This window comes from Ochotona curzoniae, unplaced genomic scaffold (assembly GCF_017591425.1).
Source record: "Ochotona curzoniae isolate NIBS_2020 unplaced genomic scaffold, NIBS_Ocur_1.0 scaffold_4505, whole genome shotgun sequence".
Lineage (NCBI taxonomy): Eukaryota > Metazoa > Chordata > Mammalia > Lagomorpha > Ochotonidae > Ochotona > Ochotona curzoniae.
In genome coordinates this window covers 46907426-46929053 of record NW_024467118.1, presented here as the reverse complement: position 1 = coordinate 46929053, position 21628 = coordinate 46907426, and the positions used below count along the sequence as shown (strand labels likewise).

Below are 21628 nucleotides of genomic sequence, written 5' to 3'. Positions count from 1 at the left end.
CTGGGAACAGGCCTTATTAATTCCATATCTCCCAACCCTGCCTCTTGGAAATCAGCCACCATGTAGCAAGTACCACCACCCTAAGATCACCATATTGTGAGGCAGCTCATGCTAGCCACAAGGAGAAGATGTGTAGACAGCAACAGTAGCCAGCCCCACACAGTCTGTACCACCCCAGCCCCAGCAGACACCCAGAGCAGAAGAACTGACAACCTCCGTGGTGGGGAGCCAGGTATCACCAACCAGCCTTCCATTGGTGTGGCCAGGGTGATCTATCCCCACGGTGCCCTGCCTGAAATCCCCCAGAATCATCACTGTTGTAAAACTGTAGTTACCAAATTTGGGGGGGTGATAGGTTACACAGAGGTGAGTCCCTGGAACCCTGTTGCTTCTGTTCTATGCATGTTTCACGTGGAGCAATAACGCGTAAGTACCCAGATGAAAAATTATACTGAGTGACTTGAGAATTACGGTGCCTAAAGAAAGTCCATGTTTACAATGAAAGATGTCTTGCTATATTATTTTTATAATACACATATTGCAGAGGAATTTCAACTCCTAAATTCATAATTCTGGGCAAAAAATATATGACAGAAACAATGGCATCTGCACAAACTATTCAATTAAAACCTTTCTATGGGTGTTGTTCAGAACTTACAAAAGAACTTCTATTCCCATGAGGTGAGCATTGGTTTAAATTACAAGCCTTCAAAAGGATTTGTTCAAAGATCATCCACCCCTATGTTGCTTACACAATTTTAGTGATTTTTTTAATGCTTATGATAACATGCTTCGAAAGAATAGCATATTATTAATATCCTGAATTACATGTCTGTTACTGCTTGTTCCACATAATTAATAATAGAAACAGGCAACATTTATATGGTGCTTTGGTGTCATGTGCCACGCTAAGCACTTTATGGCTAAAGTGGAGCCCATGCTGCTGTCCTCATTTGACAGATGAGAAGCTGATTCAAAGAGAAGCAATTGGTGCAAATCTCAGCCGAGTGACCAAGCCAGAATTCAAATCCAGGCCGTCCTGCCCTTGAGTTTGTACTCTGAAAAAAAAGAGAGGGTGGGTTGCGGCTGGTTCATGTCCCAGCTGTTCCGTTTCCCATTTACTCCCTGCTTTCATGGTATATAAACTACTAACAGAAAAGGCCTACCAACTCATTTCTTGAACACACCCACAGTGCGGCCCCGGCGGCCAGTGGTCTTGGTGTGCTGGCCCGGGACACAGAGACCCCAGGAGTGGCGCAGCCCTCCGTGCGCCCGGATCTTCAGCTGCTCCGGGTTCTCAGGGAGCTTGTTAGTTAGACCATTGGCCAGAACCTGTGTTTGCCATCCTTCCCATCCTTCTGTCTGTTCAGGAACCAGTCGGGGATCTTGTACTGTCTGGGATTCTGCAGGATGGTGATCACCCCTCCACCTCATCCTCAGGCAGTTCTCCTGCCCTCTTGGTGAGGCCAGTGTCTGCTTGTCTCAGCACCACGTGGGCGTACCTTCACCCCACACCCTTAATGGCCGTGATGGCAAAGGCTGTTGCGCACCACCCATCAATGTTCCTGTTGAGGACTCGCAAAATGGGCTGAAATTTCTCAGGGATCACTAGAGACATGGAAGTGGCGAAGGCGGCGGCGCGTAGGCCTCACAGACTCTTACCTAAGTCGAAATCCTACATTAATCTTTCTTCCAGGGAAGACTCTCCACCCTTGAGAGTTTCTCAAAATGGCTCAAAGTTCCCCTAGGTGCTGCTCTCTCCTGATTCCTCACTTTAGAATAAAAATTTTTTTAAAAAAAAGAACTTTATTTTTAGGTCAAGATTGATGAATTCTACTCAGAAGTAAAGGTCTCATTTGGCCTAAACATTAACTCTGATTGATTACAGAGATGCTTCTGAATGATGTCTCATGACATTCAACAGCCCTGCCTGACCCTTCTCCATCCCACCCTTCACCGAGCACCTGCTCCGGGGCTTTAGTCCCCGTGGCAGAGCTCCTCATGGCTCAGAACTGTCCAAGAACAGTATACAAAAAGATATTTGTCTTCATCTTTTGTTTCCATTAGTGACTTTTTCACACTCAATGCTTGTGCGTGGCAGCAATGAAAAGGCGAAATCAACCTAGAACAACACTTCTCCCCCATTAAAATGTTTTACTTGTCTCCTGTGTGTTATTATAAACCCAACCCACATTCCACGCTAAACTCATTTTTATTTGAACAAAAATTGCACCAGCCAAACCACATTATTGAAGTGTTGTGTAACACTAATGTCCATAGCACAGTAGGCATGTCCCAAACTTTAACTGCAAGTTATGGGAAGTTGCTAAATTATATCCTCTTTTATCAGCAATCATGCATCAGACATTTGGATCCTAGGCAGCATGCTGAGGGTTAAATTTTGAGAGACAAATATGTTGTCCTTATTTGAGCTGAGGGGATACTTAGAGTTTGTAAAAGGGCACACACACATACATAATTCTGCCCTCCCCTCCAAAAATATGCCTAATTGGTGCAACGATGGAAGGATGGCAGCAGATAAGCCTTCCAGAGGAGCAGAGAGATGGAGAGGAGAAAGAGAAAGGAACCATTCCATATACACAGATGACATTGGAAATGGGAAAAAACTCCAATCAATGATTCATCTTAGGAAAGGTCAGTCTTCATCATCTGATATTTATATATTTCATCTAGCTCTTTCTAAGCTAACCCGTGCTGGGACTCTCCGATTTGGAAGTATATTGTGAGAAGATGGCTATTACTCCTAGATAGTCAGTTTAGGATATATTACTTCTCATCACTTATAAATTAAGGTAGATTCAGAGTTCCTCCAATACAAATTTTACTCTCATTCCTTTGCTACTGGTAAACTTTCCTAGGGAAGAAAGAAAGCAGTGAACTTGCAGACTTCCAACTGCTTTGCCAGGATTCAGCAATTCAGGGGAATGCTCACGGAATTGGATCTTTGATATAAAAGACAGCCACCTCAAGAGGTGCCATGGGAAAAGAGCAGGACAGGCCACCCCTTTCATGCGATTACTGTTAGGATTCCCATAGGTGCACACATGGTCATATGTGCTCATGTGCTGCTTCCAAATAAGGAATGGCAACAGAAACCATTACAAACAAAACTGTGCAGTAAAACAAACACTTCTCTGTGTGTTTTCTCCTACTCACTAAATGGCAGCATTTCATTATCTCTGTGTGTGTGTGTGTGTGTGTTTTAATGAAATACTTGCCAAGTTCTGCTCTTGGTTGTATCTCCATCAGAAAAGGAAGTGAAAACTGCATGTCTGAGGTCTCCAGCAGTAGAAATTATAATGTGCCAACTCCCTGTCATCCTGCCCAAAGTGTGTATTCTCCCATGAACAGGCCCGCCCTCCTCTGAGATCACTGCACATGGCAGGTTCCCAAAGGGAATAGAAGATCCAACTAAAAATAGACAGCGTTAGGGAAATTCTGTGTTAATCAGATAACTGTTATCTGAAACATGGCGATATCAAAACCTCTAAAAGAAGAAACACAGTCATTCATGAGAACAAGTGTAATGATCCAACTCATGTTGCATTTATGAAAAGGTAGAATGTCGGAATCACTGTGATCTGGCGTTTGATACAATTAGATTCGTATGTTGAGCTCTGGTTAATGACTGTAGATGTGGCTAATGAAACCATTTAGAAAATCATTGTATGTAGCTGGTTCTTCCTGGTGATCCAAGAAATATTGATTAACTTCTAGACATTTATTTAACTTATTCTAGATGGAAGATATAGATGTCCATGTTTTTATAAAAATGAACTAATTCTATTTCCTATTTGTTCACATTACTCTTCAGAATCGAGACATGGACAATAAGTGGCAAAAGACCTGTGAGAATTTTCAGTTCATCATTTTAACACTTCCTATTTACCCTCTTAAATATTTTTGGAACATATAAATATAATTTTAAAAATAAAACAAGCACTCCATGTATTAAAACTATTTTAGGATCAAGTTTGTGATTTAATGGGTAGGGTTGTTGCCTGCGACACTGATATCCCATATGGATGTTGGTTTGAGTACCAGAGGCTCTGAGTCCTAGCTACTCTGCTTCCGAGCCAGCTCCCTGCTAATGCACCTGGGAAAACAGTGAAAGATGACCAAATTATTAGTCCCTTGCACTGCATGGGAGACCTGGATGAATCTCCTGCTCCTGGTTCCAGCCTGGTCCAGCCAAAACCATTTGGGGAGTGAACCAGCAATGAAAGATCTCTCTCTATGCCTCCTTCTTTCTCTAAATATACCCTCCAAATAAAAACAAACCTTTTTAAAAAATCATTTCGCATCAAAACTATAAATGCATATACATAGTAAAGACAACATATTTTAATAGAAAATAGACCTATATCAAGACAAACCTTCATTACAGACTTTTATTTCTAAGAATACTAAACGTGAAATATTTTAAAATTATTTAGAGTCTCCACCATAGCATAGTAGGCTTATCTTCCATCTTTGTCCCATACGGGCACTGGTTCAAGCCCTAGCTACTCCACTTCCTATTCAGCTCCATGCTTGTAGCCTAGGAAAGCAGCAGAGGATGGCTCAAAACCTTGGGACCCTGCACCCATGTGGGAGAGCTGAAGGAGATCCCTAGCTTTGATCAGCTTAGCTCCTGCCATTGAGGCTATCTGGGGCATGAACCAATAAATAGAAGACCTCTCTCTGTGTCTCCTCTCTGTAACTCTGTAATTCAAATAAAAATTTTAAAAGAAGACCTCACTGACATCACTTTTAAAATGATATGTATTGGGCCCGGCACAGTAGCCCAGTGACTAAAGTATTCATCTTGAATGCCACTGGGATCCCGTATGGGCACCAGTTCCTGTCGCAGCTGTTGCACTTCTTATCCAGCTGCTTGCTTCTTGCCTGGGAAAGCAGTAGAGGATGGTCCTGCACGTGTGTGGGAGATGAAAGAAGCTCCTAGATCCTGGCTCCTGATTTTAGATCGGCTCAGCTTGGCCTTTGCTGAGCTGAAGCAATTAGAAAAAATATTATAAAATTTCAGAAGCAAGAACTAGGAAGCAGTGATCCAACCTTCTACAATCACTGTGCTAGAAGGAAATTGGTTAATCCTGGGAGTGAGCCAGGGCTTTCCTTGAACGGAGAGCTGCCTCTGATGGACAGGGAAGCAGACTTCTGGCAGCTTTATACACCTGGAAAGACACAATTGGAAGATTTCAAACATGGACAGTTTTCCCTTCCAGGCAGCTGAACAGGATTGAGAGGATTAAATGCTCCGCTGAAAACTAGGGCAAAGATTTTGGCAGTCCCTCAGTAATGATGGGACAAAGATGAGTTTCATGAGCTGCCAGGAAGAGCAGGTCCAGGGTGGGGTCCTCAGAGGAGATTTCCAAGGCACATCAGCAAAAGAAGAGAAAAGAAACAAGGCATACTGGGCGATGGCACAGGTTCAGCCTACAGCCTGCTCAGTCCCTCTTTGCACTCAAGTGCTCGGCACCCACCAGCAGCTTAGCAAGAGAACAACCAACTTTCTCTGAAGGAAGGCAACATTAGCTTGAGCTTTTCAACACTTTATAGACAATGCCCAGAATTCTGTTAAAAGTCACAATATATTCCAAATAAAAGACATATATTGACTCTACTGAGTTTCTCAAAGGAAAACAAAACAAAACAAAATAAAACAAAACAAAAAAACATGTAGCAGGGCCACAAAGTGACATAATGGCTAAAGTCACTCCCAGCAGTGAAGGCATCCCACGTGGGTACCAGTTCAAATTTTGGCTGCTCCACTTCCCATCCAGCTCCCTGCTTGTGGCCTGGGAAGGCAGTCGAGGACGGCCCAAAGCTTTGGGACCCTGCACCCACAAGGGAGACCCGGAAGAAGTTCCTGGATCCTGGCTTCGGATCGGCATAGCATCGGCCATTGCGCTCACTTGGGGAGTGAATCATTGGACGGAAGATCTTCCTCTCTGTCTCTCCTCTCTGAATATCCGCCTTTCCAATAAAAAATAAATCTTTTTTAAAAAAAGAAAATAAAGTCAATAGGAAACACATAAAATTAAAGTGCAAAGAAAACCAAGAAGGCAAAAAGGCGTAAGAGTATGGACTATATTGGAACAGTGATTTAAAAAAAAAACAACTCTGTAAAACAAATTTGTTTGTTTATTTATAGGGGAAAGGCAGAATTACACAGAGAAGAAGAGACAGAGAGAAACATCTTCCATCCATTGGTTCACTCCCTAAGTGGCTGCAATGACCAGCACCAATCTGAAGCCAAGAGCCAGGAGCTTCTTCTGGATCTCCCACAGGGTCCCAAGGCTTGGGACAATTCTCTACTGCCCTCCCAGGCCACAAGCAGGGAGCTGGAAGGGAAGTGGAGCAGCCAGAACACCAACCAGCCACCCACACAGGATCCCAGTGCTTGCAAGATGAGGATCAGCCAACTGAGCCATCATGCCAGACCATGGAACAGTCCAATACATGTGTCATTTAAATTCCATGAAAATGGAGCAGAAGAAATATTTGAAGAAATAATGAAGAAAATATTCCACAGTTGATATGTCGCATGACCTTGCAGACTTAAAAAGATCTGCAAAGTCTAATTATAGAGTGAGCACAACAAAATGACACACAGGCATGGCGAAATGAAACTGCGGAAAACCAAAGGCAAAGAGATGAGAAAAGCAGTCAGAGGAATTAAAAGAGAGAGAGAGAGAAAGAAGAATGAAAGAAAGAAAAAAATCTTCAAAGGTGTCCCGGAAAGCCAAGCTTGAGTGCTTGTATGTGAAAGCAGCAGGTGGGTTCAGCCAAGTGGCCCCTCCTGAAAAACAATTTCTCTGACTCCATGGGAGTGACCCTAGCACCGCTTTTTGTCTGCCAGTTGCTTGCTGGACTGTGGGACCTGCAGTTGCTGTTGACCTGCTGACTGAGCCCACAACCATCCTGAAAAGGTGGCAGTGATGCCTCCAGCCAGGAAGTGCTTGGTCTGCTCTGTCATGGTGGCTGGGGCGCGAGAGGTGTGGTCAACCGGGAGGAAGCCCAAGGGAAGGTGCTGCGGCTTGGTGTTGTCACCATCATGACCAAAAGGAAGGAATGTCATTAAATGCTCAAATAATCTCCGACTTAAAATTGCACAATCAGTAACAACAATCTATCCAAATGAAGGCAAATGCAAAATGTTTTCACAGAGCTGTAATCACAGCTCTAACTTGATCATTGCAGTCCCTATGTAATAGGTTGAAATTGTGGTTCGCCAGTCATGTCCATGGTCTGGACATGTCACTGGACCCTGTGAATATGTAACATTACACGGAAAAGGGGCTCTGAAGATATAATAAGATTATTATAATAATTATTAATTATTAAGAATAATTAGTTTTCCTGAACCTGAATGAGATTTTCCTGAAATATTTGGGTGGACCAAACGTGATCACATGAGCTTTCTGAAGTAGAACTTCCTTCTGCCTGAAGGAAGACACACAGAGGATGATTTCAAGGGCGGGAAGAAGGTGAGGTGTTGTTGATGGCTCTAACGTAAAAACCCAGTTGGGAGAACCGCAGAAAGGCCAGCAGAGATCAGCGAGGTGCCCAGCTAACAGGCAACAAAGATGCGCTCTTCCTCCGAGGACCCAGCTGGACTCCTGAAACACCGCACAGGAGACCTCTACCACCATGAGAGGCTAAGAGCCAGGGGCAGCCACCGAGTGCTCAGAGACAGAATCCTTAGAACATTCTAGAAATTTCTAAACAGTGCATTTGTCAAAATTAACATTTATCAAAGGATAGACTAGGCACTAGACAGTGGCAGACATGCAGCCCAATGGAGAAAAGGGAACAGTCAGAAATGAGTGTTTGCATTGTGGCTGGCTGATATTCAATATGGGTGCCGCCAAAATACAATGAGAGAGAAGTGTTTTTAAGAAACAGTGTTAAAACAGAGGATACACAAAATCAAAAATACACTCGCATCAGACACAACAGTTAGCTGGAAGTTGATCATAAACCTGAATGTAAGAGCTAAAATAGTTCAAGTCTTATAAGTAATAGGACTAAATCTTTTGAATAATTTTGATTTCTTTATTTTCATTGTAGTTGCAGACTCAGAGACACAGATAGATAGACTGAGATCTTCCATCTACTGCTTTGCTCTCCCAAATGTTCACAACAACCACGCCTGGGCCAGGATACAGCCAGGAGACATGAATGCTAGCCAAGTATCCCAGGTGCGTGCCAGGGGCCCAAGTATTTGAGCTCCTGCATCAGCAGGAGACTGAATCAGAAGCAGGATTACCTAGACTAGAACCAGATACTCCAATACTGATTGCAGGCATCACAAGTGGCAACTTAACCATGGCACCAAATGCCCACACCCTAGGAATAAATCAAACCTAGGGTTATCAAACATTGGGTATGACACCAGAAACATATGCAGTAAAACTGTTTTAAAACATCACATTTCAGGCCCAGCAGGATAGTGTAAGTGGTTAGGGTCCTCGCCTTGCATGCCCTTGTGGGCACGGGTTCTAATCCCAACAGCCCTGTTTCCCGTCCAGTTCCCTGCTTGTGGCCTGGGAAGATAGTCGAAGATGGGTCAAAGCCTTGGGACCCTGCACCTGCATGGAAAATCTGGAAGAAGCTCCTGGCTCCTGGCTTCAGATTGGTTCAGCTGCAGTTATTGCAGTCACTTAGACCAACTAGCAGTCGTGAGATAAACTACTCTCTATAAAATCTGCCCTTCCAATATAAATAAATAAACCTTTTTAAAAAAGCAACAGCATCTTTGTAGGGATGAAACAGTCTGAACCTTGTGGATTCACAAACCTACACAGGTGATAAAGATGCATAGAACCAAATACTTGCGCACACACACACACGGGACAAGTCTGTGTGATACTAATAGATTGTATCCATGTTATGGGAAGAAATTGAACTAGTATGAAAGGGACCTCTTTGAATTATATGTTACACCCATGTGCGAATTTATACTCACCCTAAAAAGTTTTCCAGTCATAAAAACAGGCAAATAAGGGTCCAGCGCAATGGCCTAGCAGCTAAAGTCCTCACCTTGAATGCACCAGGATCCCATATGGGCGCCAGTTCTAATCCCGGCAACCCTGCTTCCCATCCAGCTCCCTGCTTGTGGCCTGGGAAAGCAGTGGAGGACAGCCCAAAGCCTTGGGACCCTGTACCCTTATGGGAAACCCCAAGGGCACTCCTGGCTTCAGCTCAATTGTGGCCATTACAACCATTTTGGGAGAGAAACAGCAGATGGAAGATTTGTCTCTCCTCCCTGTAAATCTGCCTTTCCAATATCAATAAATAGCTCCTTCAAAAAAAAAAAAAAGTCTTCCCATTTTATCTCTATGACATAGAGGTGTTGATTCCAGGTAAGTAAATAAGAGGGGAGTGGAGAGAGACTGGGCTGGGAGTTGTCTTCCCAGAGACCCCTACAGCATCACGTCAAGGTCTTGTCCACGGGCTGACACTCACATTGGAACAATGTGCTGCTTTCATGACCCACGTCTCCAACGGTCCTGCATTAACCGGCTGCTGCTCACCCCTCTCTGCCTCACAGACCATGAGTTAAGTGAAGCAATTGTCCCAGGGTTTACAGGACCAGCACACTGGGCAGCCTTTTAAGCATGCATATTTCTGGGCACACGGTCAGCAACACCCCGAGGGCTCCCTGGAACTCTGATAGTCCAGAAGCTTATAGCAAACAGTGAGTGTTGTGTGCTGTGTTGTCACAGCAAAGCATTTCTCTCCTACCTTCTCTCCCCATCACCTACTCAACATCCCTGCCTCCCAAGTTCCTTATCCATGCAGTTTGACCTGGACCCTTCATTGCAAGGGGCATAGTTCTCCCGGAAGCCGCTGATGCACTAGCCACAGAGAGTTCAGATGAAAATGAAGTTCGGACAGATAGTCTAAAGTCCAGAGGTTTGGGGGTTGGTTTTTGTTTTGTTTTGTTTGTCTTCTATTTTAAGATAGAAAAAAAAATTGCTCATCTCTTTCTCACATCGTTAAAATACATCTCATAAGCCACCTTCACTATGGCTCACAATGTATGTTCTGTTAGAATGCTCTGATTGTAGGTGCTTTCTGAAAGGGGGCTTTCTGAAAGCATATTTCAGTCTAAAAATACCAATACTTTCCTTTAGGAAGTCACCACTCCCTTCCCTTGCATATCTGAGGAAATACTGCAGCTCTAACTGCTATGACGTCAAGACCAAAAGGAAAACCCAGCCAGCAAGCAGCGCTCCGCCCTCGTTGCTATGGGCGCCCACAGAGCCAATGCCAGAGCCGGGGAGGCGGGTGGGGCCCTCTTCCTCCTGGTCACACACGGCCTTCCATGGGTTTACTGTAACACAAGACTAGATGAACGTCAACAAAAGACCTTTTCAATCCGAGGCCGTTCAAAACACGCGACTTGGGCCTGAAGTTGAGAACCTCCTCCAACGGAGGCGAGCAAGGCATTGGGAACCCTTCCGCAGGATCCTTCTTGTGGAGTCTGAACCGCAGTGCGGCCGGCCGGCTTCCGTGGGGACCACGCCTCTGCTCCCCGTTGCGACTTGTTTGGATTATGGGATTAGCACGCCCCGGCCCCAAGATGAATCTTTGAAGGAGCAACAATTGTTCCTCCTATTCTCCAGTGGATTTCAAAGAATTAAAAAGCACGTTAGAAAGACATGTCTCAGGATTCATGCTACTTAGGCCACAGGTCCATACTCAACTTTACTCAGACTGCTAAAGGCTCAAGTCCACGCTGGCATTTACAAGAGGCCAGTTGAAGAACGCACAGGACTCAGCAAGTGCACTGAACACGCCTATATATTTTTAAAAATAAATATATATATTATTTTTAAATAAAAATTTCTATTTTATCTCTTTTAAAAATGTATTTATTTTCCTTGATACAGAGAGAGGAAGAGATAGAGAGTGGGGTCTTTCATTCACTGGTTCACCCTTCAGATGGCTACAATGACCAGAGCTGAGTCTGAACCTAGGAACCAGGAATTTCCTGCTGGTCTCCCATGTGAGTGCAGCAGCCCAAGTTCTTGAGCCATCCTCTGCTGCTTTTCCTGGGCCATTAACAGGGAGATAGATCAAAAATGGAGCAGTCAGGAGTAGAGCTGGAACCCATATGGAGACACCACAAGGAGAGGATTAGCTTGCTATGCCATTGCACTGACCCCTCACATTATCTCTTAAAAGTAAGAGTAGCAATGCACTAAATTACCAAAATCTGTGATGGCAGCTGAGCAGCAGGTTCAGCTTTGAGGTGAGCGTGTAAGGAACGCAATGTGCAGAATCAGTGAGCTAGCCATCTGTGCCGGGGGCTTTAACTACAAACAACCTTGAGCCAGGCTCTAGCACTTTAGGTATGAGATTTAGAGCAGAATGCTTAACCTATTTTCACCTCAATCTCCTTGTTTGTACAAAGGGAATAGCACAAGAGTCTTGGTTCATTTTCTGTGGGTATAACAGACCTGACACTACAGAAAAAGTAAAGGAAAGAGTTTCATTCCTGTTCCAGGTTCTGCAAGTTCCCAAGCTTGGTACCTGTATATGCTCAGCTTCTGATGGGTGCCTCCTCGCGGCAGAAAGTGGAATGGCAAGTTAGTGCAGGTAGAAGAGGAGTGGGGAACAAAGACTAAACCTGGGGTGGCGGGTTTCAACAAGGAGCGGCGCCTGCAGTCCATATCCTTACGGAGGCAATTATGTAAGCTTGCATTGGGAACCACGACAGCCAAACCATCACAGTGTTAACCCCAGAAGGTTGTAAGGTACACACGCACATACGGACGCTCACTGATTGATTATCTATTTGCTCACTAGAATGTAAACCCTGTGACAGCAGGAATTATTGACTCTTTGCTGCATGGTGGCTCTGTCCTGAATCAACTGAGCTGATAGGGGGAATCCCATTCCCAGCACTCCCCCCGTGTGTTTCTGGGTCAGGATTGGGCCACAAGAGAATTTGGTGTCACATGTGGAAGACAAAAGCCAGACCTCTGCCCTGCCCTTAGGCTCCGAAGGTCAGGGCAGGCTGCAGGCGGTGCCTGCCCCAACACATGCTGCTGACCTGCAGGTGCCCCCTGCTTCATGGGCCAGCAGCCGGACTGGCTCTTCCATCTTCTGTTCCCACCATCTCTTCTGTTCACGGTCAGGTGCACAGGCAGCTCCTCCGAGCTATCTGTCTTAGCACAGAGCCATGAGTTCCTGTGTTCTTGTGGGCGCCAGTGTGTCCTCACAGGTGAGCCTGTTGTTGCTAATCTGCTTTCACACCCAGCTTTCCTTCCTCCGTGCTGGTCCACACAGCCCAGGAAGACATCATTACCAGATGGAACAACAGCCTTGGGTAGAGACCCTGAGGAGCTCCGCCAACTGTCTGAAGCCTGAGACCTAAAAGAAATTCCTTGTTCCATGTCCTTGACCTCCATGGAAATTGACACTGGGAATCAGAGAAAGAGAAAATGAAATAGCAAGGGCAAAGATTCCAGGCTAAATAAACAGAAGACTGGGGCAAACTAGTACCAGCTTCAAACATATTCAGTGTGTACAAATGAATGAAAAGGAACTCTTTTTCACCCAGCCTTTGTGGAACTAACCTTACACTAATTTCAAGTACACACATCTTGAACCAGCTTTTCTCAGCCGTGTGCATCTTTTGCATTCGTCACGTATTTTTGCCTACTGAAGGCTGCTAATTTTAATGAGTCTAATTAAGTCAGCCTTTCGAGGCAATAACCTCATTGCTCAATTGTTCTCGTGCGTTTGGAGCTGGTCCTTTGGCTCGAGTCCAACCGGCACATGATTTACCCCAGTTTTAAGCGCTGAGGGGTCTACCTGCTTTTCAGAGTGCAATGTATGACCCTGAGTTTCCTAACCTTGTGTCGTGGGGACACTTGAACTTCTTCATTAACACTTTAGCTTCAATTAGCACGGTTGGGGCTAAAATCCATGAGATCGCGTGAGTCAACAGAAGACAAAGAGGGCCAGTCAGAGGCTTCCGAGCTCGGTGCCAGCGCTGGGGACATCAGCCTCCTCCTCGCTCCTGTTGCCAGAAACACAGGAATGCCAGGGAAAAAAAAATCTCTCAAATAGAGTCAGCCGTCTGAGCTTTTCATTTTAAGGTAGATTTGGTCCTGCTTTGCTTTTCAGATTCTTAACTCCTCCTTACTTAAAAAATATACACATAAACTTTCCTTTTTCCAACAACGCCTTCCTACACGATGTTTAAATCCTGTACCATGTAAAACCAACCAATGGATCAAATTGTTAAATTGACAGCTATTTAAGTTTTGTATTTTCCACATATAAATTAAGAAATAGGATTGTTTTTAACCACTGTACTAACACGAATGGTTTTGAACACACAACCTGCAAGTTAATTAACGGTCTTTCATTGATTTGTGCCATTGTAGTCCTTTTGTTAATATATTTTTTGTATTGGAAAGTCAGATATACAGAGAGGAAGAGAGACAGAGAAGATCTTCCATGCACTATTCACTTATGAAGTGACTGCAACCGCCTGAGCTGAGCCAATCCAAAGCCAGGAGCCAGGAGTCTCCCACACGGGCGCAGGGTCCCAAGGCTAAGGGCCGTCCTCGACTGCTTTTCCAGACCATAAGCAGGGAGCTGGATGGAAAGCAGAGCCGTCGAGATTAGAACTGGTGCCCATATGACATCCTGGCATGTGCAAGGAGAGGACATTAACCACTATGCTATGGCACTGGGTCCCAGTGTTGTTAATTTTAAACTGGGTTTTTTTTTTCAGTATCAAAAAAGAGGTGTGGTCATTTCATATACAAGTTTGAAAATTACAAAATTCTAATTAGCTGGGATTTACCCTCCTTAAAACAAGTGCAAAACATCCATTTGGGGGACAAATGGGGAGTATATAGATTAGGGTGAACTTATTTTGGTGAAAAATAGTGTGTCTTCATGCAAAAATCTGAATTATAAAAAATGATTCATATATTTGAATTTTCTTTGCTCACAATTCTAATTACATTTTCCATGATCTTCATGAAGTATCCTTTGTGTGTGTACATGTTTCACCGTTAGACAAAGAAACCTTCATTTTCTTTTGTAAACTGACAATCTTTATAGAAAATCTCAATGTCCAGCCAACATCATTTCTAATAATCTCTCATACGCTCAAGTCACAAAATGTCTAAAAGAGTCGTACTCTTGAACAACCCCCATGATGTCTGCAATGCAATGGCAATTTTTATTTAAAAAAAAAAAAGACTGGAAGAATCTTACAAAAATATTCAATGCTTTGTACTTCTAAAGATTTTCCATATTTTTAAAGACATTATTCATAATGAAATTTAAAAAGCTACTTTTTTCTTCCTGGATCTCGGCCTTGGCTACAAGAAAACTTGCTTTTTAAGTGATCTTGTGCTGCAGCAGGTAAGCTGCTGCTTGGAATGCCCGCATGCTGTATATTCAAGCCCAGCCCCTCTGCTTGTGATCCGGCTTCCTGCCAATGCAGAGGGCAGTGGATGCCCACGTTCCTGGGTCCCTCCACTCCTGCGGAAGAGTTAGTAGAACTCTAGGTTAATTTTTTCCAAAGATTTATTTATTTTTATTTGAAAGACAAACTTACAGAGAGAAAGAGAGACAGAGAAAGACCTTCCATCCGCTGGTTCACTCCCCAAATGCCTGCAACTGCAGGAACTGTGCTCATCTGAAGCCAGGAGCCAGGAGCTTCGTTCGGGTCTCCCACAAGGGTGCAGGGTCCTTAGGTTCAGCCATCCTCTACTGCTTTCCCACACTAGAATCAGGGAGCTGGGTGGGAAGTGGAGCAGCCATGACATAAACTGGCACCCATATAGGCTGATGGCACTTGCAAGTAGGAGATTAGCCAATCGAGCCATTGCAATGGCCCTTAAATAAATAATTCTTAATACAAATAAGTATGTCCTAGGAATAACATTGGATGTAAATTTCTTTTGCTTGTCCTTAAAGTTCATATTTAACTCGGGGCTTATATTTTCTTAATAAAAACCCCATTAAGATATTCCCACATGAGATTCTATCACCTTAAGGTAGACAGTTTTGCAGGTTTCAGCACAGTCACATGCCATACACACAGTTTTGGTTAGTAACTGTCCACATATTCAGCCTGGGCTTGTTAAGATTATTCTGCGTAGTGATATCACAGCCCTCTCCATGCATGTAAGTGCACTCTGATGCTCACACAGCAACACATTGTGACAGTTCCCAGGATGGGTCCCTGCAGTTAAGTGGTACATGATTGTATATTCAAAGAGTGGCAAAACCAATGCCACAACCTAATTTTAGAACATTCTTATCACCTCAAAAAAGAAATCTTGTGACCATAATCTGTCAACCTCTTCCCCCACCTCAACCCTCATCTCAGCATCCCGTTCTACTGCCCAGAGTTCCTACAAGAGTTTGTTTTCTGTCTTTTTAGATTTTTCCATTTTGCACATTTCTCACTCATGAAATCACACGCTAGGTGGATGTTGCTGAGCAGGCTCTGTCACTTAGCACATTTTCAGGATTTGTCCACGTTATAGCATGCATCAGATTGTCCTGTATTTTTAGCTGTTGATCGAGCCTCCCCGAAAGGCAACGTAGAAAAGAACCGTTTTGCCCAGTAGAAGTTCAAGGCTTGTCCTTCATACCAGACTCCAAACTGATCATGGAGCTTCTCTTAATTCACCTTCTTCCTGTCAGCGTTTGCAGCTTTGGAAGCTTGATCAGAACCAGCCCAGGGTAACAGGTTGGGGCAGTGAGTGGAGAAGCTGCCCAAAAGCGGGCAAAGGACAGAGAAAGTGGGACCCCCGGTGAAGGAGATGTGTGCCGCCCCTGCTGCTCTAGGGGAGTCTGTGTTTTCCACTTGCCTTCGTCCGGGTTATCACCAGATTCTCTGCCCAGGGCTCTGAAGGGGGAAGGACAAATTTCTCCAGAGTCTGAGCTTGACTTTGCACCTGCCAGCATCACAAGTGTGCACCTGACCCCAATTTGCCCCAAGCTCCATTCCAGACTCCCCATTGCTCCTTCCCTCCCAATCTTAGCTGTTCTCAGAGATACAGTTCAACACTCTAGTCCTGATAGTCCCACGGCCTTGTGAATTTTGGTCCACGCAACAGCACAAGTCTCCGTTGTCTCTGCTCCTAGATTTTTCTTTGATTATGGAAGAGAAAATTGTCACCTCTGAGCAAACAGTATGGCCAAGTGACTCTTTCATCCTTTATTTCCTTTCTCCGTGTAACGTTGCCGTGTCGCCCTCAGAGTTAGAGAATTTGACTCTCTTCCTATGGACAGAAGTTGAGTGACTTGGCTCTTGAGAAAGCCTTGCCGTGAGAAAGATTTGAGTGCTAACTTCGACTCCCTCCTCTGCCTCGCGTGACAGAAAGCCCCGGGCACGCCTGACAGAATCCAGGACACCACTCCATGCCCTTCCGCTTGTAAAATATGCATTTCTAATCTGCTGTAACTCTCTGTCACAGCTGCAGGCAGCATCCGGGACACCCCCGGGGGCCTCGCTCTGACACTTCTTTCTCCCACAGAGGAAATAAGCTGCTGCCACCCCAAGGTACATGCTTGGCTGGCACAGGGAATCCACCACATTCAAAAGAAAATGGACAAAGAAACCACTAACCCTCCTTCCCCACGAACTCCTGCAGAAGGATCATTAACGAATTTCAAGGAAGCCAGACCTTGGCTAACTCATCCCCGAACTGTATTTCCTTAAGGTGTGTCTTTTTCTTTCTTCTTCTTCTTCTTCTTCTTTTTTTTTTTAATAATCTTACTTAGTTGATTAGGGAACAAAGGGTCAAGGGCTACAGGAAAGTGGGTTATACCATTGTTTCCACACTAATATCATCACTTTTTTCCCCCTGTGTCTGGGGTCAGGGGAGAAACAAAGGGAGAAGCTCCACCCAGCCTCCCACCCATCCCAGGTCCCTGATGTGAAGCATGCTCTGAGGGTCCTACTCAACCAGCCCCCACAGTTCAACAGTTCTGAATTGCTGCCAATCTCACCGTTCCAAGCACAATAAAATCTCTTCAGAATCCACTGACTGACATAGTCTCTTCATGGTTGGGGCTCTGAGATCAGCAGTTTAGTTGGAGGTATCCTCACAGAAACTTCATCTGAGGTGGTCCCAGACCTGATTCTTATATGTGCTTGCCAGTATAGGGTGTGTCTTTTTCAATATCCAGTGTGCTTTAAACTCCAGATCCAGACAGTTCCCTAAGAGTGGCTGTCGCACTGAACTGGCGTTCTCACCTGTCAGAGTTCTAGAAGGAGCAAAGAGTGATTGCTGGGCTCCACCGAAGGTGAGCCCAGGCTAATAAAAGTGTTGTTTCTCCCACACAATGGGGATAAGATTGACAATTCGCCCACCTTTGTCCGGAGGCCTGGGATGTGGGACTAGGAGCACCGGCCTTGGTAGAGGGAAGCTGCCAGTTAACATCCTGCCTAGGTCACCGCACTCCTCAGCTTCCGACCAAGTAAATAAAGAAACACAAGCATTCCACAATTGAGATGTCTCAGATTCACTAATAAAACTGAGTCAGCAAAACCGATTGATAACCTGAAACCCTGAAAAAATGAGAAATGTGTAAGAATTAAGACACCAAGCTGAGCAGGCAGGAAACTTACATTCTATGCACTGATGTATGTGAGATTTCAAAATTATTTGGCAAAAAAAAAAAAAATCAACTCACATTTTTTGCTGTTTTAAAAGATTTATTTATTTTTATTTGAAAGGCAGGTTTGCAGAGAGAAGGAGAAACAGGGAATTTCCATTTGCTGATCCACTCTCCAAATGGTCATAACAGCCAGAGCTGGGCTGGGCAGAGGCCAGTAGCTTCTTTCAGGTCTCCCACATGGGTGCAAAGGCCCAAGGACCTGGGACGTTCTCCACTGTCTTCCCTGGCACATTAGCAGGGAGCTGGATCAGAAGTGGAGCAGCCAGGACTGGAACTGATGCTCAAATGGGATGCTGGCATTGCAGATAGAGGCTTACCATGGTATGCCACACCACCAGCCCATCAACTTATCATTTTTACATCTATTTTTCCAGAACTTTATGAAGTATCCTCACATATGCGTATATATAAAACAGATCATTAGTAATTTCTGAACATATGATTGCCTCAGATACTCGCTCATATGTATATATAAACACATTAATTTCTAAATGTATTTGCTTCTAAAAGTCTCTGGTCAGGCAAAAAAAAAAATAGCTATTTTACTAATCTGTCCATCCATCAATATATCCTGACTAAACCTGGGTATGGAAGGCATTATGAAAATATTATCTGAATTTAAAATACTGCCTGCATTTCTTTCAAATGCCTATCATTCCAAGTTATCTCTAAATAAATATTTTTGTAGAAAAAATGATGAATCCCTGGATTTTCAAGAGGCTTGCAGCCTCGCAAATAAACCGTGAACTCTCATGGCAGAAATACCAGTGGCAGATAACAGCTCACTCACCTGCTCTGCTTGGCATATGCTAGCGCGGCTTCAGCTCGCTGGACCAGATTGGTAAGATCACATCCCTGTGTGTTGTTTACTGAGCAGTTCTTAGCAGTACACTCTGATACGGGGTGCCTGGGGAGAGTCTGTATATTACTGTAAGTATACAAGACTGCAGCAGGAAATTTATTTCAAAATGCAATTAAATAGTAAATTTAGTTTGATACAAAACAGCTTTAAAATTCATGCATAGTTTTTTAACCATGTACATTTTCATAAACTTTTTTAGGTACCCGCATGTAGTGTGTGTACATACCCGGAGAATCCCGTTTCATTAAGCATCATTTACTCTATGATGGATCTGTGTGTATGTACACCTGCGCATCGCGTGTATATGTGTTTGTGTATGTCTCCCTTATTCACCAACATTGAACCAGCTACTTTTTCGGTAGAGTTTTTCCAGCTTGAGAATTCCAGGATTCCAGGTAGGGCTAGTTAACATCTACATCGCTCTGGGGAAATAAAACATAGGCTAGGGCAGATTGCTAACTCATGTATGTATGTATTGATTTACTTATTATTTTCATTTTATTTGAGTGACAGAGAGGGAGAGACTGCCAGAGATTGTCCATCCAGTGATTCATTTCTCAGATGTCCAAAACAACAAGGACCAGTCCAGGCTAAACCCGGAAGCTAACAACCCAGCCAGGCACCCACATGGGGGGCAGGGCCACAAATACCCAAGCCATCAACTGCTACCTCCCACGATGCCCAACAGCAGGGAACAGGAGCAGAAAGTTGAGTTAAACCTGGAACTGCAGTATTCCCACATGGGACACAGGTGTCCCAAGCAGCATTTTACCTGCCGTGCTAAAAGCCTACCCTGGTAGATGTCTTTAGAAGTGGAATGTTCAGGAGCAGAAGGTGTCACTCGGAGGGGGAACTCAGGCAGAGTCCAGCAGACAAGGGCTGGTCAGACTGGAAGAGGAGTCACAGGGGAACGCAAGGTCACTTGGCCAGAACCATGGTTTTGCCAGATGAAGCAAAACTGAATTTCACATAAAGTATTTAATAACACACTCCATGAAGGAGTGAGGATTATTGTATTCTCAAAGGCGGACTTATGAACTATATTGAATCTGTTCTCTTTGTATGAATGTCACATTACAGTGAAATTAACTTATGTGGAGTGCAACAGAGTGCAGGGTGCGGGAGAGATTTTACCAGACAAGTCTAGAATATATTAAGGAGTCTTTATAAACCAAGCTTGGTGGGCCCAATAGAAATTAGCAAATGACAAGTCCAGTGGCAAGTCCAATCTGAATTGAAACCCCAAGCAGAACAATTGGTCATCACCCTGGAGACTTATGTCCCAACTTCCCCAGCAATACAGGTTATTCTAAGGGACATACAGCGAACAACCTGGACACACTTACAAAGCTGCAGACATTCACCTTTCCCTGGCTTCCTGGTCCACATTCCATTATTGCTAGGCCTCACCTCTCCTGGAACTCTTGAAAGTACACAAATTAGGGCCCAACATAGTTGCCTAGTGGCTAAAGTCCTCAGCTTGAACACACCAGGATCCCATATGGGCGCTGGGCCCAGCAGCTCCACTTCCCATCCAGCTCCCTGCTTGTGGCCTGGGAAAGCAGTCGAGAATAGCCCAAAGCCTTGGGATCCTGCACGCATGTCGGAGACCTGGAAGAAGTTCCTGGTTCCTGGCTTCAGATCAGCTCAGTACCAGCCAATGTGCTCACTTGGGGAGTGAATCATTGGATGGAAGATCTTCTCTGTCTCTCCTCCTCTCTGTATATCTGACTTTGCAATAAAAATTTAATCTTTTTTAAAAAGTACACAAATTGGAAATACAAAGCATCTTAACATTAACATCTTCACCGACTCACCCAAGCAGTGAACAAAGTGTGAGGAACACAGACAGACAGGGGCCATGTTCAGGGGCTACTTGTCCTCTGAGTCTGTCTGTGGGAAGCCAAGAATTGGAGTGGGCTTTATGGGGGCTGGCAAGGGGAGTGGTTACACAACAATGCAATACCACCAGCACCCGCAAGTTCCAGGTGATGATAGGTGAATGTCACAGGTGGGAGGAAGGGCCCACATAGGTGAAGGGGAAATGTCTTCCAAGCTCATGACCCTGAACTAGCTGCCTTGGACCACAACATTAACATGAGAATTGTGTGGTAATAATTACACATCTGCTGTGACCCTGAGGATCTAATGTATTAAAAAAAATCATTTAAATAAGAAAGCAAATGAAAAATCAAAATATACTGAATGAAAGTAGAGTCTATTGAAACCCTTTCTTATCTTCTTGGAAGAAATGATTTCACAGCACAGTGGGGCCAGTTTGTGAACTTTCATTTTAAGGCCTGAAACAATCTGTGTTCGCACAGTTGATTCTCCTCCTAACTTAGAGTTGAACTTTTGACTTCCCCTTTGTTGAATCCTGGCAGAAAGAAGGCCATAGGTTAATGGAGTTGGGAATCAAGGCTCAGTCATATTAGAACAGGCGTTCCATTATCACTGGAGCTTCTAGCATTATCAGACAAAGTCAATACAGTAACACCCCCGCTCGTCTACAAGTCGTACAGCCTATGGCAAGTGCATACGTGGGAATCTGGAAAGTAGAAAAAGGGCCTCATGATGGGGGAGAAATTATAGGTACCAGAAATAGCCTTGCTTGTGTTCAAGAGAGAGGGACAAAGAAAGAGAAGGAGAGAAATTCAGCATCAAGCAGGCGGGCTTGCCAACTTGCAAAGCAGGCAGTTCGCGTTTTGCAGAGCACACTGGGGAAACCAAAGCCTCGAGAAGTAGCCAATTGGTGAAGCTTATGTCCCTCAAGACTTTGCTTTAAACAAGTGCGCGGAGCTGTGATCCCTGCCTTAAAGAGAACGGAGGGATTCGATGCAAGCCAGAAGGACCAGCACAGCAGGGACAAGGCAAAGAAGAGAGGCACTCAGAACCCTGGGGGCAGAGGTTGTTGTCTTCACTGTAATATTGTAGTGTTACCCATTGATCCCAAAGGAATAGCAACTAAATATCAATATCGAGAATTATCAACATTACTGCCTCCACAAGTTCTAGGTCATTCCATCGAGCTGAAGCTCTGCAACAATTTCCAAGTTAATATACCTC

General features: G+C 44.4%; 1 pseudogene; it reads right to left on the bottom strand.

Annotated features, from left to right (window-relative positions):
- Window positions 1–1170: 1170 nt before the first annotated feature.
- Window positions 1171–1632, bottom strand: LOC121146745 (annotated as a pseudogene).
- Between the last annotated feature and the right edge of the window lie 19996 nt (window positions 1633–21628).